Genomic DNA, 15,622 nt, shown 5'->3' with positions numbered 1-15,622 from the left:
TTTAGAGGTCACAGTATGTTTAGCAGTGAGAGATATTGGGTATACACATCTTTTATTCATTTTGCTTGACAGAGACGAAGACTGCCCAATCATGTTTGAAGTAGCATGCAGTGACTACATTTTGTCAATACAGCATTTCGATTTGGTAGGGCGTCTTTAGTATGCAAGCTCTATAGTTTATCCCCATGGTGTAGTCTGGACGTGAGTGTCTGAAGCTAAATTAAAGTCAAACTTTTCTTTCATACACTAACTAAGAGAGTATAAGAGAAAGTGGCGCCTACAAGTGCAAAAGGTCACGGTCGGCGGAACGGACCGGCGGAGAGCTCAACTTCACGAAATATTTTTTCGCTTTAAACAAAAATTACCTCAACAAAAATCTCACAACTGGAAGGCATTAAACTGTTTTACATACCTCAATATTGCTTGTATTTTGACTTGGAACACATCAGGGTAAAATTAACGAGTCTTTATGGCTCCAAACGCGCTTTTTGCAAATTAAGTATTTTTATCGATATAAGCAGTTTTATCACCTGTAACATTTTTCATAGATACTTGACACCTAGAAAAAGAAAACGGCTATTTCCGAATTTTCGAGAGAAAGAAGATATTTAAAACCAAAAATAGCAAAAATGGTACATATTCATACCTTTATCGAGTTTTAAAAAAATATTTATGCCCTATAAATCTGCATGCTCCGAATTGTATCGAAAGGCATTATTTCTGCATATGGCAATGACAGAACTGGTGAAGTGTTTTCTAAATTTCTAATTTTGTATTAATTATTGAGCAGTGCCTGGATTCTCGCCTTTTCTAAATGTTCCAACTGCCCTCACCTCACGAATAAATTTTTTTGACAAAAATATTTTTAGAGCCTCTAGATTTGCATTTCGGGCGCACTTAAATATGTTTACTGTGGCATAAATTACACCATTAAATTCAGAACGCTTTGGTAGGAGCGTGTCGGGACAAGAGGAAGGATATAATAGGGAGCCTTAGAATAGGGGGACCCTATAGATAATGCGGAGAGGGGAATAGCGCCCCGCCTGTGTGCATGCGCAGAACAGTAATCCGAGGTGCATTATTGTTAGGTGCATGCGCACTGGCAGGGTGTTATTATCATATCCCCATATCCGACATGGGACCCATATTCTAAAGCTGCCTAATCTCTCACCCACCGAAATGTGGTCGGCCTCACTTAAACGGTAGAATTTTTCCTACACCTTAGATATCATACCGTTAGGCAAGGCATCGCCCCCCCCCACCGGCACGCACGCACACACGCACACGAAACAACTGCGTCCTATCCACCATCGCAGCGCGATGCCATTGAACGTCAAGTCAGGGGTCCTTTATAGTCTCAGATAATTCACTCACGTCGTAGTTGAGGTACCCCTCGAAAGCAGGGTACATGCCCCGGGCGATGTAGTCGGAGCATTTTGACTTATATGGTGATGGTAGACGCTGGACACGGCGCTGTTCAAACGGATCAAAGCGGAAGAAAAAGCGAAGAACTAATCTGTCTGCTCTGTGCCCCCTTTAAAACGACCCCGAAAATTTAAGTGCACAAAATAAGGTACAAAAAAGCACGCTGCGTTTTTTCATGAGTTGTATCGGCATTAAGGAATTTGTACGGAGGCATATGATTAATATCGCTTCTTTACAATCTCACTCAAGAGGCGCAACATGCACAGGGCCATGTTTGTTTTGTGCATTTTTCAAACCACTTCAAGCAGCTGTGAATGGTTAATTAACACGTTCCACTCAAACTGAAGCCGGCTAGTTTAGACTGCCTGACAATATTGATAACATGGCTTTTTGTACAAAGCATACCTTCAAATTTCGCATCCACAAACGTCATGACATACTGCCGTGACGCATGAGGAACATTGCTTTTACAAAGTTAGCTATGAATTTCTCCAACGAGGCAGTCTTCCCCATAGCAGTTTCTCGTGCGGTTCATTACTATATTGACGCGATATAGGTTTCTCAACCGTCAATTTCTGAATGGTAGTCCCCGCATATGAGGCTGCAACGCACAGTCGCCCGACTTAGTCAAACAGTTGACACACAGCTCTTCTCCCGCCCTGTCACCCTGCCGTACCACTTCATTTCCTTCCCCTCGTCCCCTTTCCTTGAGTGCCTGACTATCGTCGGCGCATTTATAATACCAGCTCGCCGTCGTCCACCAGGCGCAGGATATCCTAAGCACTCGATCAGCACCCTTCATTAAATGAGTCTCTCTCTTGAAGAGATTATATTCGCAATTTATTCGGGTCAATTGACCTCTCTCTCATTTTTGTTTTTTGCTCAACTTTTTTTGGGTGGTGTCATATGAAGGGCGCTAAAGCTGCCGTAACTACCGTTGTAAGACACCAACTGCACATGTGCTTGCTACACCATGCATGACACGAATGCCTCACAGCGGCTTTGCAGCTGCAGCGGCAGCAGTGTTGCCAATAAAGTGTTAGCGGTGTGTTCAAATGTTCTAAAGCCCAGAACTCAAGTTGACGAGTACGTTAGTTTTAGAGTTCACCTCGGTTCGATGAGAGTGGCGCGCAGTTTGAATGGGCCTGCGCGTGAAATAGCTGAGCCTCTCGAGTTGTAGCGGCCGATAAGCGTGTCGAGCACCGACGTCAGCATGGCTAAATGAAATGACACAAGGCGGGCAGGTGTGCATGAGATAAAACAGCGATACCTGACTGACGGCCACAGTGAGTAACTTTCCTGGCTGGAGCGCCCCAGCGGTCAGCTTGTCAACGGGACAGGTGCGCGCTTGGTGCACGACAGGGGCCAGAGAGCCCGTGTCGAAGAACACCCTGGTGTTCTGGAGGTCCCAGGAGGCGAGCAGCTGAAGTTCTGTTAAAGTGATCGATTGATTACTTTCTCGACCGACCATCTGGTTGGACGATTGATTTATTGATAAAGTCAGTGAGAGAGAGAGTAACGTGGTCGCACACCAGCTCCATGGCGAGGGACACTATCTGAAGTGCGAGTCTTTCCAGGCGTTCACCCTGTAGCACTGCTGGGTGGGTGGCAGGAAGTAGGTCCACTTGAAGCTGCGCCCAAAAGGTAAAACTCAGAGAGAGGTCCTACAGCTTAAGCGTTCCCTGACAGTTTCCATGTCACTAATTATGCCACTACGCACTAGGAAGGCAAAGCGAATGCATCCCAGTGCAAGCGAAGTTAGCCGGTAGTCCAAGGTATAAGAATATGTAAAACTACAAGTAAAAGGTTCCCGTATTCCCACCTCCTACTTTATAGATAACAACGTTGTCGAGCTTACTACTATATACAGATACCTAGGAATCAATTTGCAAGCGCATCTAACAAGGCATTATCACATCCACAGTACTCGGGCATCTGCTAACCGTTCTTTCGGAATCATGAAACACAGAATAAAGCAGGAGCCTACGCATCTAAAAAAACTCGTGTACACCACGTTTATAAGACCTCAAATTGATATGCGTGTGCCATCTTGGACCCGAGCCAAGACTACACCATACGTAACATTGCATCCCTACAAAACCGTACCGCGCGTTTTATTTTTTTTAGAAGGGTATATGCTTGGGCTTGTTGGTTTATAACTTCAAGGTGAAAAACGCTGTGTGTTGTCCGTCTTTCTGTGTCCTAGTTTCTTTGCTCTACGTTTTTCACCTTGAAGGTATTTTTTTATATTCCCCGCCTCCAGTGTTACATCTTTAAAAAGTCCTGCCGAATTAGAGCCCCTATCACTACGACAGAAACACGATCGTTTATCACTCTTTCATAAACTTTATTATCATGATCGTTTGCACTATGATTTCTTTTACTCGCCCGCTGTCATTTTCCCTCGCCGACACCATCTTTACAGAGTCAAGCAACCAACATGTCACTCGGCTCATTACGCACAATCGTTGATACCCAGAACAATACTTGACTGGAATGACCTACTATCAGATATTTCCACTGAAGTTCACGCCGTTCAATTTCATCAAATGCTGCGCACTTATAGCAGAATGTGACTTCTCTGTGCTTTTCAGGCTTGGTTAGTCTTCTTCAGGACTACTCTAATACCTTTTGCCGTCTGTTTCGATACTGTTCTGCAATTTTTCTCTTTTTGCATCAGAGTTTACTATTCTAAATACCATGTGTTTCAATTTTTACGCGTTATTCTCATCTTATGCTATCTTGTTTTTGTGCGAACTTTAAACCCACTTCTATTATTGGCATTTGCCTATTTTGTGGGGTTTTTACTGTTGCTGCATTTTTTCTCAGAAATTCTCATTTATATGTTTTCTGTGCCTTACACCCCTCTCTATCAAAGGCCCTTTCCGAGAGGGCCTTTAGGGTATTCGAAATAAAAAATCAGAGCAGGTCTATAAGCCTTAGTTAGCCTTTTCTAAGCATTTTCTTCTCTCTGGCTTCTCTTGCATGACCATTGCATGCAGGAGGAGTTCATCTTAGACAGCAACGCTAGGAGAACATTGTGGAACCGGTGGATGGAAACGAGAGGACATCGGTTCAGCAGGTGGAAAATATAACTGTCCTGAATAGGAGCAGTTGTAGGCATGGCTAGCATTCATGTTTAGTGGCTCACTGATAATCCCCACGCGCCTTCCCAGCGCACAGAGGAAGCACCGTGTGCGTCTGTGAACCTCTGTCTGTCTGTTTGTCTGCCTTGCACGACTGCCTTGTCTGTCTGTTTGTGTGCCTTGTCGATTAAAAACCTCTTATTTGGAATTTATTTTTGATTCCGCTTGTGCTGATGCCATATCTCCTTGATACCCGGAGAGTAAATTGAGTCACCGATATTTTTGAGGTTGTGAGGTTATGCTAATTTGAGTTCAAGTAAGGAACTATGATGAGAATCTCTCTGCCTGCGTTTAGAACTTCACTCTTTCTGCTGGGGAATGCCCAGTATAGAGAACATTGTAAAATTTCTGCACCGCCCAATAAAATACATGTTTTGTTTTGTTTTTACCACCACTGCAAAACGTGCCCGTACTGACTCCAACTTTTTAGAGGGCTGCTGAAGAAGAAAGGAATGATACGCCATATACTCACCAGAGAGCAGCACAGGTCCTATAAAAAGCCGGCAAGGCTTCTTACGACTCTCAGCCTACTTCCTATACTGCCGCGCCTGTGATTCCGTTGTACAATATATGGGAGAGATTTTTTATTGCCAGGCGTGAAATGGATATACGACCCCCACAGAAAGATAAGCGCGAATGAAAATGAAGGACCTGCTAGGTGCTTTACGGTAGTAGACTTGTTTACACTAGTTTCCTCCGATGTATAGTCGCGTTAGCAGATGCTGCAAGTGCGCTAAAGTCGTTGCCTTGGTAACTGACGATAACAAATGTAGACTGACCCCACACGCTCACCTGGACACACAGTCAAAAGGTCCGCATCGTAGGTCTTCTGAGGCGAAGCTGCAATGGAAGATTTCCTGTGGCAAGTAGGTGCAGTGGATCCGAAGGTCCGGAATGTACTGGGGGTGAACCACGCCGTACGTGATCGTCAGCAGGACACGGAAGGTTATATTAGCTGTCAGCGAGGTTACCGTGCAATGTTTTGAACGCCGTGCCATTCGTCATCCCCTTCCACCCGTTTCCTGCTACCGCAGTGAGATATAATGTGGTCCCCAAAGGAAGATAGTGGCACTGCCATGCCTTATTGTTCTGCACACTACTTGTGTGTCACTCGATAAGCTCATTGACGGACTATCAGTGCAGTTTCAAGTACTTCGATACGCAGAAAGAGAAATACTATTTGGTTTATCATCCCAACATTGGACAAAGAGGGACCGCGATCGCTCATGTAGTTAAAGCAAGACAAAATACGAAACAAGAAGAGAATCGTTTTGTTGTTTCCGTCGACGTATTACCAGGCATGTTCAGTAATTCTGCCTGATAGTACTTTTTGTATTCGAGAGGAAAATTAAATAAGTCGGATCAAAATGATTGTTTCAAATGTCCTACTTTCCAAGAAATAGTAAGTTTTTGATGAAGACGACAGTGACGGTAATGCAGTTGCGCCACCGCCCCAGAATAATGAAGGCATCTTTTTTGCCCCATATATTTTAGATCCGGGACCTCATGGCATTGAACTTCTGACTACTTACACGAGGGAACATCCGATGGGCACGCATGCTGCATCCGACGAAGAGGTTCATAATGAAATATACAGTTGTTGTCAACAGCTCCCCTCATTCTCCGACGACGACATGCAGGGAGTAGCACCTTTTTGGTAGTGCATCGAAGTCTGATGCGCTCTTTGGAAAGAGGCAATTGTAAACTTTCATTTGTATGCAACATCTTTCAATTACATCGCCGTGTTAAAGGCTACAAACGAGGCTTATTAAACATTGCTCGTATTATTATTAACCGTAACATATTTACGTGGGGTTAACCTGTCTATTATTAGCGGAGCTGATACTCATGAGCATCCCGATGTCAGTATTTCGCTGCTGCTTGCCGTTCATAGGTTGTGAATGGCAACCACAACACGACAACAATAAGAAACGAACACTGACACATGCTGTGAAGGACTCATTCGGAAATCAGTGGAGCCATGCGAATTTCCTGTGACGAAGTATATCGCGATTCGCTCTCAGCAGTGTGAAAATGGCTTTCGTCTAGCAGCTGCCCGCATAGAGCACAAAAATCTTAACGTAGTACTGCCCCATGCTTAATTCAGGGGAACTTTTCAGCAGGCTACGAGTTTTGACGGCGTAATCAGGCAGGCTAAATTGCCATGTCTGGAATGGCTTGCTCGAAGCACCCTCTTGTTGCAAAATTCTCTCCATACATAGTACTCGTGAAGACGATCTGACTCACCATGTCTTTTTTGGAGCAGTTGCCGCGAGTGTAGTTGCACAGACGATCAGTACTCATCCTGCGAAAAAAGCGGTGTGAAGAGCTAGCGTGCGACAAAAAGCGACTCATATCAGCGCACCTTTCTGCGCGCACATGTAGCTCCGTTCGCGTTCATCAAACACCCTCCCACAAGCGGCTCCAGGCGGCGTGTAATTTCGCCGCTCCGAAATAAATCAGCTGCGCTCTCGCGCGGAAAAGTTTCGTTCCGCTAGCGGTGAGAATGGTAACGTACCAGGCGTCCAGGCACACCGTGACCACCGGGAACTCGATGCCCATGCGGCTGACCTCCCACTGAACGATGCTGAAATCGTAGCGAAGGTAGCTGGTTATCACTCGCTGGCTCTGGTACTGGAAGCCGACGAGGCAGCCTATGGCCACCAGTGCTCCGGCCGGGCTCATGGCCAGCGAAAAGCTCACCGACGCGTTTGCGGACAAAGTGATGGCGGGCAGTGCTGTGCCCCGCTTGACCTACTCGTGAGCGGGCGTTCAGTGCCGCCGCTTTATTAGCCGCACTTGTGCACAGCGACAAATCGATCGTTATCCCTAATTAGCAGTCGTCGCGAAACATACAGACGCGGCTCGTTTCAATTTGCGCCAGTACATCGATATGTATAGTCGATATCCATGACTTCAGGTCACACATACGAGAAATGAAGGAGCTTTGTAGCAGATGGGCCGCATGACACGACCTTACGGCAGCCTTCCCTTTTGTTCTCTTTTTCTTTTTCGTGGGGAGCATTTTCGTAAGGCGGCCCTGAGAAGTGTCCTGTCGCACTCACGCATTAGTTAAAAATTCTGCGCGCGGTACTGTGGCCATTCAAGTTCCCACTAACGCTTGTAGAAAAGTCCCCCTTGAACTTCGCTGATGCCAGCTGGCGGTATCTTGCACGTAACTGTCGATGAACGAACATTAAGCAGTTTTGCCGATTTCACAGCCAGTGCCTTATGTCGTTCTTCATGCGTCAAAAGGCGCGTACCAAACAGAGAAAATTGGCCGGATAAAGTGAGGCGCAGCCTGGCTGATCAGTGTGCTTTTGAAAGAACAAGAACGCACAAGACAGACGTCATTGAGGTTAGGTTTATTGAAGCGAAACGCTTCACTACGATAGGTAAAGCACTCTACCCATAGGCAGCACAATGACTTGAACGACCTTCAGCCCAACCAAGGATAGCCGTGTATGATCATATGTGGTACAGTTATGGTGTCAAACCCTTGACCCCTGACCTTGAACCATGACCTTTAGTTGACCATTGACCATTGCTAATGGGTTGCCTTAAAAACATCCGATAGGCTGATGTGAAGCCACGTGATGTCATCCGATGGGGGTGTCATAGGACCATGCGATACCACGTCATACCCACGTGGTCGCGTGAGTATATTGTAGAGATAGCTACATTACGGTAGCATTTCGAGCCTTCAGCTTGGCGGTGCCGCCACGCTGTCACGTGGTTGGTCACGTGGTGCGGAGCAATCGAGCAATTTTCACTCGGCCAGCTGTAGCTATCGCGTCACTCCAGGTTTAACCAGAGTTAAACCACCGCCAATTTTATAGAACGGCTGTCACGAGCGTGTCGCGGCGCTGCCATGGACGAGCCTCCGACGCTTCTCAGGTGTGCTTGCTTTTCGCAGAATACTAGGGTTACCATGGTTGCCAATTTTCAGAATAGACATAAAATAGAGCAGGGGGAAAAACAACTTCACTGCAATAAAAAAAGGATAGAGTGGTGATGACAGTGGGTGCAATTCCGCACAGCCGAGATGTGGCTGCGCCCAACCCTGGTGGCTGCGAAAGACCACAATGCAGGACTGCTCAATCCGCGGTCGAGCTGGCGGGACGCACCTTCTGAAACTTCTCGGAGAGGAGGAGCGGGGGCAAAACAGCAAAAACGCTAGAGTGATTCTGCTCCACTGCAGTGCAGACTCGGAGGAGAAAAAAATCCGCTCTTGTGTGAGTGAACGTTCAGCGACGGAGACGGCCAACTGTTCCAACACCTGCCCTTTCTTCACACAGCTAGGGGTTGGTTGGGACCGTAATGTCTATTTGGAGGCTCAATCATTGACCCTGTAACAAGCCATTCAGAGTACTGGACGGGCAAGGGTAGTGTTAGCGTTATTGAGCGAGACGTCACCGGATGTAATCTGGACAAAGGCTCCACTGCTGCGCTCCGACAGTGTATCCCTTGCCAGGCCCTTATATACATGAATTAAGCAGCGCTTCGTCACAAAGAACCTGTGGGGTGTAAGAACGAGGCCAGTGAGCATCGATAAAGGAAGGTGGCATGCCGGCAGGAATATATTTAAATTGGTGCAGAAAAGATTCACATAGCTCGAAGAACATCGGCGCATTCAGGAATTAAACCTGTAGTAATAGGGATAAAATGCGCGCGTTTCAGGGTACCTCGCGTCATTTGCCACGAAACTGGTCAGCCCTGTGCGCAGTATGATCCCTTCCTGCTCAAAGTGGAAAAGAGCGATAAAGCTTGTAAACAGGTGAATCAGGAAACAAGGCAAATCCAAACTAAAACTGGGGCTTGAATTGCAAGTCCTAAATTATGAGGGGCAGATGTCTCCTCGTGCGTGGTCGACCGCTGCTCGAACTACGCAACACACCCACGGTATGGACGCCTTTCACAGCGCCGTGTTCAATGGGTAGACCACAACTGAGTTTATTCTTGGGAATGACGACCAGGCATTTTGTAGTCCTTACTTGGGTGACTTTGCTTCGCACTTGTGATGGTAGGATAAAGACATGTGAGGCCTTTGAAAGGAAGAAGTCATTGACAGTGGATTTACTAACCACTAAGCAACAGGTAAGGACTTCGGCCACTCTTCGAGGGTACATAAATATGCTTCCGATGGAATACAAACTGAGCGAATCTCGGATGAAGACACATGAAAAGCAAGCGTTATTATCGGTGCGGACGAATGCGTGAACGTAATAGTGACAACAAAGGGAGCTGAGTAGGGCAGTAAACAGCAGCCCTTCATGAAAGGTCTCTTTTCTGTCGGCAGCTGCCCGAAGAAGTGTCGTTTTCAGCCTTTAAAAGCTACTTGATATTTCCAAATGCGGAAATTCACGTCATAAAATAACTTATGAAGGATTGATATCTAACATAACCAAAAAATTACATGAAGGGTGTTGCCACAAGATTCAGAGGTCCGAGAGTGACCAAACCAGAGTACTGGTTCAGATACCGTGCAAGAGCAATTAGTTTTTCAGGTCCGCACGAGCAATTCATATGGATTAATCTGTCTTGAAACCAATTAAGCCGAGAATGAGGTAGTAACGGAGTGGATTCCAAGCGAAGGAAAGCGTACCTGGCGGCGGCAGAAAGTCAGGTGGACTGGTGAGAACCGGATGTTTTCGGACATAATATGACCACAGCTTGTGCAGGACTGCGTATTTCGAGGGACACTGAAGAGGCCTTGTCCTGCATTGGGAGAAATTACGATTATGATGATGATGACAATGATAAGTGAACTTATGTACTCTACAACCATCGATACTGCGGGCATGTGAAAGCCTTGTCGTTTCAAGGAGTATAAACATTTTTGGTTATGGTTTGGAGTATAAATTTTTGGTTGAGTGTTTACTTCTTTTAAATGATGCGCTACACGCCTACGAGCGCAAAAAAATTTATAACTGCATATTTCCTGGATGCCATTTCGGTTCCGGTTTCATCGGCCGAACGATGGCTGTGACATGGTGTTTAGGTCACGTGAGTCAAGAAACAACCGGCTTTAAACTTTCTGATACGTCGTTTTTTATCATTCAGAGTCTAGAAGGAGGCTTTTTTAATTGTTGTAGCCTATTAAAACTGCGTATAAGCAATTATATTTCAGTTTTTTTAGTGCCTCACGTGACCTAAAACCAACTACCCGTCACAGCCCCAGTCTGGTTGATGAAACCGAAACTTAAACATCATGAAAGAAGAAATTTTATTTTAAATTATTTAGTGCACATAGGCGGATATCATGCGGTGAACCATGTAATCTAACGTCTGACGCATCACTTGAAAACAGAAAACGTGCAATCAAATGAGTTGTCTATGTCATCCTTTATTTTTTTGCATTAGACGTTCGGGAATAGGGTGAATATTATTCCGAGTTTAATCACCGCTTTACTTATTTGCAAGCGAAGTTTTCTTGGACAGCCTCTGCTTAGAAGGTATCTAGGCGCTTTTAATAGAGTTATTGAACACTTGTAGCATTTCATCACGAGCTTTTAAATTTCAACATAATTTTAAGAATAGCTAATATGGCGCTATCAGTTCATGGAGCAAAGGCAGCCAAGCGTAATACAACACAGGTAGTTTCGATAGGCTTGCCTTAGCATAGCCGTCCATAGCTGTAAGCCTTCCTTCACGAATAGCGCTTCCTGTTAGTTATGAATGAGCTATCCTTGTGTGCGCGCAGGATAGTTCAAGAAATTCACTCCAAGAACCCCTTCTCGAAGGCAACACCTCTCATTTTCTTAAGAAATCTTGCTTAAATGAGTTTCCCAAAACGAGCTAGCATCTTGTGATCCTCTTTTTATTTTGCCTTTCTTTTAGCGTCTCTAGGTATAAGCCTTGGCGCCATCACGAGTATGCCTGCAGAACAGTTTCCAGTGTTAAACGCACACGGACGGGTCAATTAATACCGCACCACAGTGCTACAGTAAAAAAGGAAAGAGGTAGTTGACTATGATGCCTCCTTTCTGCGGTGAGCAGCGATGTATGGTCTGCTCTAAAAAAACAAGCAATATTGAGTGCAACCGTACCACTCGCTCCGCTAAATGGCTGCTCCTTTCACAAAAAAAATTTAGTGTGCAGCTACAGGACACTGTAGAGGTACTTGTTCACACGTTCACACTAGAACTATGCGCAATGAAAGGCGCGGTTGGATTGCAAAACATTTATTTCGTGAGAAGGCAAAATGTAGATGGTCCGTGCTAGGTGGTTATCAGTCCATGGCTGACAGAAACCTGAGTAGCCCATTCAATGCACCGGGTTTGAACGGCCAGGTCTGAGCTGCCCAACACGGCCTCTCATTGCTCGAGACTAGGAACTCGTATTAGACACTCCGGTGGCGGCTCCTATTTACAGCTCCACAATATGTGATTTTAGGTGGCCATTTCACCACATAGAATATATTCCGGGTCGTAATCACCCGGATAAAATTTTGACAGTACATACGGAGGCATTAAGGAGTGCGTCTGGAGTCGCCGCCAGGTGGTCTCCTGCTCCTTATCTAAGGTTTAGGCTAATGGAGGGAAGATCCTCCTTTCTAGTGTAAAATGGTTAGTAATGTCGTGATATGATGCTAGGCCATCCTTTGAGAAACTATCAGTAATCACCGCGTCCGCTGCTCGGCTGGCGCATACTCGAGCAATGATGTGTCCGCTTCGTTGCCAAGATTCCCCGAGTGAGCCAGGACCCATATCAACTCAATATTTCTAACTTTTTTTACCCAATATGTTCATTGCTGGCTGAGAAATTCGGCCCCTCGCATAATTGCGTATGGCGAATTTAGAGTCTATTAGTAAAGTATCAGCATTGGTGTTAATGATGGCAGGGGCGATAGCCGCCTCTTCTGCCGTTTCGGAGGATCTCGTTTTTTGATGCCGGAGACTCATGCAACGCAGCTAGCGCAAACGCTTGTTTATGTTGGTATTCTGCGGCATCTAAATATATCGCTTGTTCATGTTGGCTGTACATTCTGTGTAGAGTTGTTACCCTAGCTTTCCTTCTCTCCTCGGAGTGAGCAGGATGCATATTCATAGGTAGTGGCGTGACTAATATTGCCTGAGCGATGCGTTTAGGTATTTGTGTCTTGGTATCAAGCGGCGGCAGCTCGATGCTCGAGGCGCCCTTGGGGGCTTTCGAGACTGTCTGCAGGTCTCGTTGGTAAAGCGGAAGCGACGACGACGAAGCTGAAACAGATGCAGAACACGCACATTGCCGAACCTTGGCTTTTTTTAACTGAGTACAGGTGAATAGCCACCCGATTCTTGGCCGATCCACCAGTGTGGGTATGTGGCATCCTTTGATAGGCTGACAACAATAACAACAACAACCACTGGCCCGGAATGCTGACGCGGCATTCCAATCCAGGGTGGTGGTAGTGGCGGCGGCCGCAATTCTGCCGGAGCCGTCCTTCTACCCGACGTCATGGCGTGCCAGTGCATCCGAGCTTGGCAGCGTCGTCCAAAACAGCGCGCAGTCCAAGGCGGAGGCACAGGTCAGGCTTCCGGTGTCCCTCATCAACCGCATCAACGGCGAGGACCTCCGCAGGGTGCTGGGTGTTTCCATCCTGGGGAATTCGTTCGCTCCCGTTCCTTCAGCTACGACACCGATCAGAAGCGGAGCGCAGAGGAAGAGCGTATCTGCATCGCTTGATGGGTGAGCGTGGAGGACCTGCATGGTAGCCGGCGGCGGGGTTTTGGGAGGCGCAGCAGACGCCCATATACAGCAAGGGAGCACCGGTGCCGGCGTCTTTGACCACCTGATGCAAGCCGCAAAAGTAAGAAGAAACGTTGTAAGGTGCTAGGCGCACTGCTGAAGAGACGTTGGATGCGGTAGCCGGACTGTCTATGACGTCCCGCGAGGAGATTACGGCGCCGAAAGCGTAGCACCTAAATGCAGTCTAGGGCGGTGGGGTCATCGTAGCCACCGCAGCTGCTGCCAAGGGTGCCGCTGTGGTCTACTCTGCCACCAGAGCGGATTACTGCATTGAAGAGGCATTCATCCAGGGCACGGACTTTTTTTGGTGTGGCAGTGGAGTGTGGGGCGGGTGGGAGTGTTGGACAGGGGCACAGAATGAACACTTCACACTATCATAGGCATTGTTGAGGAGGAGCATAAAGGGCTGGAGGAGCGGGCAACTGAATGCGCACATCATGAGGGAGTGAAACTGTACAGTGGCCATTTTTATTGGTGGGGCCGGCCACAGAGGCAGTCATAATTGTTTTTGTACATAGGCCGCCTTTTTAGTGCCACGTTTTTTTGCTATACCTTTCCTTCACTTTTTTGTTTTCATAGCCACTTTGCCAAGCTATCATTCGCGCGTTTTGTGCGTCTTTACCTTTATCTCAGTGACTGATAAGTTCATTTTCTCATTCGTGTGTTTAGCTGTGTGCTTTCGCGTGGTGTGCCAATAAAAGTAAAAAAAAGGTACCCTTGTGTCAAGCGTGAAAACTTTAAAAGATTCTTAACATAAAGCTAGTCCACCCGCCGCGGTGGCTGAGTAGTTAGGCTGCCTTTAGCGTCCGCCGGCGCTGCTAATTTTTCCGGAGGGGGTCTTCCTAATCTTCCGATCATAGGGAGCTACACTACAGAAGCGTATGAGACGTTTCTTCAAGGCGAGAATAATAGAAGCAGTTGTAGTAATAGAAACTTCATTGAACGAAATAGGTAGAGTACTTCTCTTCTGGAAGGACTCCTCAGTTCAGGAGCTCTCTGGCGTCTGCCTCCCGCTTGGCTCAGTGCACCAGGGCTTGCAGTTCTCACGCGTTAGCGGCCAGCGGAGCATTTCCTCGGAGGAACGAGTGGGAGAAAGTATGGGAGTTACTACCAGTGGCTGCGCGCAGGCACCTGCAAGTGGCGGATTGTGGTTCTTCAGGGAGGGACGAGATGAAGGAGTTTGTGTTGAGTTGTCCCCATATGGCGCTCCCTGTAATGCCTAAAAACAAACAATACTATTCAATGCTCTGTGAAGCCTTGACCTCGCGCATTATAGGGTTTCTGAAAATTAGCTAGGCGGAGAGCTGGCGCCACCGTCAATGCCGACTACTTCTTAAAGACCACTTTATGCACTGCTGGGATGTCGGGAAGACGTGGTTTCGTATTCGGCTTGGCTAGTGTTAGGAATAAAACGTGGAATGTACCCCAAAATTGGTAGTAGCGCCGCGATACTCTGCTCTGTGTGCAAATAATAGATTTAAATACTGCGTCTTTCACCTCAATAGGATAAACACGTGTGAAAGTTTGGTATTAGGCTGGAATGGAAATTTTCAAAGCATTACTTCGAGGCTTACCTCGATAATGGTCGTATTTTTGGCAGCTTAATCTACATTTTATGCTCAGTAGCCAAGCCAAGTAAGAAATCTCGTCTTCCCGGAATACCTTCTCGTTTTCTAGGCATCCACTTCATCCATGGTGGATGAAGTGCAGCCCCGCCAGCTTTCACTCTTGTAATATTGAGAAACTGTATACGCGTGGCACGAGCAGCAGCATTGCACCATGGCACTATGCGTTAGCGTGGACTGTATATTGTCAGTTTAACTGTATCGTTTCCCGCTGGACATTCAAAGTTGTGCTCATATCAGTGTCGTCTGCTTTATGTATGCGCAATGGCCACGGTGTGTTTTTGTCGGTGCTGCTGTGTCGTAAATATTGTTGGTATGCTCTATCACTGTGTGCGTGGTTGATATAATAAACAAGGAATGTAACAGAAATCTTTGCCCGACATAGTTTATCGTGAATTGAGCGGATACACCACCGCATTATAGGTAATTTCTTGCAGTACTTTGAGACAGAGTACTTGATCAAGCATTTCAGCTACGGATTATCCCGACTGCCGGGAGCTGCGCGCATTTAAATGATACAGGTTGTGTGCGCTGAAAGACAATTTCTGTCCTCAGAGGGACGGGCTCGTAAGTGCGACACGGCGAATCTAGAAAAAGACATCTTAATAATCCCCGCCAAGGCGTACGTAGTAGTGACGTCATTCATTCATCTTTTTAAATTTACTAGCCCGCGTCACCCAGGGGCGCTGTGAGCCC

Source organism: Amblyomma americanum, chromosome 1 (assembly GCF_052857255.1).
Source record: "Amblyomma americanum isolate KBUSLIRL-KWMA chromosome 1, ASM5285725v1, whole genome shotgun sequence".
NCBI lineage: Eukaryota > Metazoa > Arthropoda > Arachnida > Ixodida > Ixodidae > Amblyomma > Amblyomma americanum.
The sequence above is the reverse complement of the archived record's forward strand: the minus strand, read 5'-3'. Positions refer to the sequence as shown.